Genomic DNA, 3,438 nt, shown 5'->3' with positions numbered 1-3,438 from the left:
CTTATTTCCGAGGCATCTTCCCCAAACTTTCTCAATGTTTCACTCCCTGTCGGTATGGGATAATCACTTCTCCCCTCTCCCCATCAATCAATCAACAAGCATTTATTCAGCCACCAGTCTGTGCCGGGCACTGGTCCTGGGCTGGGTACTATTAGGACCTATGAGAGAGGCCTCTGGAGCTCCTGGAGCAGGGGGAGAGGAAGAGAATTCAAAAGTGGCCCTTGAGAAAACAGAATTGGAATGTGTATGCGAACTATTTCTTCCCCTTTTCCTTTTTAGTAAGGAAAACCAGTTGTCTACTTTGCAGCAAAATAGAAATCAGAGAAAACATCCATAGGAGAATATATGCCAGACAGTACAGAGTGCAGGAGCTTGCCTCCCGGAGCCAACAGAGAAAGTACTGGGTCTCACCCAAGGGGAACCACCATCACTCCAAGATTCTGGCAGCAAGTTGGGAGTAGGGACCTCCTGTGCAGTCTGTGCCTCCCCCGCAGTCTTTTCCCTCAGCAGCCAATTGGCCTCTTCCATGATCTCTCTCAAGGCTGGAGGTCGACACTCTTCCCTTGTAGCGTCCCCAAAGAGAAATGTCAGGCGGTTTTTAATCCTTAGCTAAAATCTGCGGCATGTTCCCACAGTGAACACCAGGGGGCAGCAAGCATCAATGGAAAAAATAAGAACTTTTCAACTTCTCAAATCATGGTAATCATGAACATTAACACACACTGACCCCCCCCAACACACACACACACACACACACACACACACACACAATACCAACCCTACACCATTCAAAGAAGCACATACACAAAAAAGAAAAGAAATAAAAATAAGTATTATAAATATAGTGTGTGTGTGTGTGTGTGTGTGTGTGTGCACTCAGACAAGAACAGAAAAGGGGGGGTCAGACAGTGTTGGAGCAACTGTATTAAATTTAATATCCACTTAACATTTAAAAATTAATATACTTTGTAAAATCCAAACTATATGTAATATTCACATTTTTATATTCAGTGCTTATTTTCTGTAATTTTTGTATATTGGAATACCTATGCTTGTCAAGTTCATAATAAGAAATGAAAATTTAAAATGTAAAAGAGTGTGCAAAAAAATTAAGAAACTGCTTTTATCTTCCCACAAAATCTTAGGAAGCTAGGTTTGGAAGATTCTTGGAACATAGAACTCCAGAGCCAGAAGGAGCCTTAGAACACAGGATGTCAGAGCTGGGAGGGCCCTTAGAACACTGGATGTCAGAGCTGGGAGGGCCCTTAGAACACTGGATGTCAGAGCTTGGAGATGGTAGGGCCCTTAGAAAATAGAATGTTAGAGCTGGGAGGACCCTTAGAATACAGACTGTCAGAGCTGGGAGGGCCCTTTAGAACACAGGATGTCAGGGCTGGGAGGGTTCTTAGGATACAGGATATCAGAGACAGAAGGAATTTTTCAATATAACCTGTCAGAGCCAGAAAAAGTCCTAAAATAAAGAGCATCAGAGTTGTAAGGGACCTCAGACTGTGTGTGTACGTGTGGTGTATATATCACATATATACGTATATACATATCCTTATCTGCATATACACACATATAAAAATATTAAATATTAAAATCAACAACTCCCTCATTTTCAGAATGGAGAAAACAAGGTAGAATACTGTGGAACGGCTTGGCCAAGGGCATACACAAGTCAGTTTCCAGGCCAGGACTAGACAGTGCGCTTTCCTTCATCCAGGCCAACACTACTCCATCACACCATCATTTCTCAGTGGTGACCTGGTGCTAAAGAGGATCAGGACCGGCCAACAGAGGGCACTATTTGCTCGGACTTCTGTTCTAGCATTCACCTCCCAGGTAACCGGAAGTACCTCTCTCAACCAAAGGAATTACTCATGTGGGGTGGAAAATAATTTGATATCCCAGTGAATATTTAATAACCAGCTCTCCAAAAATGCATGACACACTTTTCAGTCTAATTGATACTGTTAACATTTTCTCCATCACTTTCTTAAGTCTAGACAATCAATAAATCAAACCCCAAATCAGAGTTTTTGCTACTTTCAGAGATGTAAAAACTCACCTTCAGTTCTGGCATTGTCCCCCTCTTCAGGTATATAGAAGGAGATGTCTTTGAAAGAAAAGTATATAGAGAGATGTAACTCAAAAGTAACACCAATCACAGGCCACAGCCAGGTTTTATGCAGTCTAGATGTGAGAAGGAGTGTGGCCAGTGGGTATCTGGTCATTGTCCTGACCAGGGCTTGAGGCTTTTCCCCTTGTAGAATAAATGGACATTATCAACTGGACTGTTTTCTTGACTTTTCCACACACACCCTGACTTCTGCACCTTGTAGACAATTTTCATTTATCCTCCTGTGGTTTGCTGGGTTTTTTCTTCTTTGTAGCTTATCCACAAGGAAGGCCTCGAGAACATGTGGAATGGCAGAAAGAAATGGGCAAGGATCCTACAGGATCAGGCAGGTAGAGGCGACGCCTTTCCAGTTAGTTCATACTCCCCCCCGCCCCTGCTCCCCCATCCGCTCTTTGATCTCATGAAGCCGACTTCTTGCTCCTCTTCCAACAAGACCCTCTACCTTCCAACTGGCCATTTCCATTGATCTCTTCCATGCCTGGGATGCTTTCCTACCTTATCTCCACCTCTGGTGACCCTGATTTCCTTCAAGTCCTAGCTAAACCCCACCTTTTACAGCAAATCTTCCCCAATTGCCCTCAGTTACAGTGCCTTCCTTCCACAGGTAATTTCCATTTCACCCTGTATATGTCTTACTGATACATAGCTGTTGGCCTCTTGTTGCCCCCATTAGGCTGTGAGATCCTTGAAAGCAGGGACTTGTGTTTTGTATCTTCTGTGCTTAGAACAATGTCTGGGACATAGAAAGGGTTTACAAGGCTGATTGTTAGAGGGAACTCCAAAATGAATGAGATCACAGCTCCCCTGGAGGTTTTGAGTATTTGAGGTCACCACTATAAATTTACTATAGTAAGTTTTTACTGATATATTTTGTTTTTAAATTACCTATAATCCCTCTTTTTCTCCTCTCCTGGAGAGCCATCCCTTACAACAAGAATTTTTTAATATATTTTTATATTTATAAATATATTTTATAAATAATATAAATAAATTTTATAAATATATATTTATATTTATAAATATATTTATATATTTTTCTAAGCCGGAGACAAAACATTACACCATAGCAGATTTGAAATTTCAGGCTTCTCAGGTCTGACATCCTGTGTTCTAAAGGCTATTCCAGCTCTGACATCCTGTGTTCTAAGGGCCCTCCCAGCTCTGACAGTCTGGGTTCTAAAGCCCCTCCCAGCTCTGACATTCTGTGCTCTAAGGCCCTCCCAGCCCTAATATTTTATATTCTAAGGGCTCTTAACAATATCTAACATTTTATGTTCTAAAGCCCCCCAGCTCTG

Source organism: Petaurus breviceps, unplaced genomic scaffold (genome assembly GCF_028583685.1).
Source record: "Petaurus breviceps papuanus isolate PSGF00001 unplaced genomic scaffold, PetGlider_PUasm1.0 91041, whole genome shotgun sequence".
Classification (NCBI taxonomy): Eukaryota; Metazoa; Chordata; class Mammalia; order Diprotodontia; family Petauridae; genus Petaurus; species Petaurus breviceps.
The sequence above is the reverse complement of the archived record's forward strand: the minus strand, read 5'-3'. Positions refer to the sequence as shown.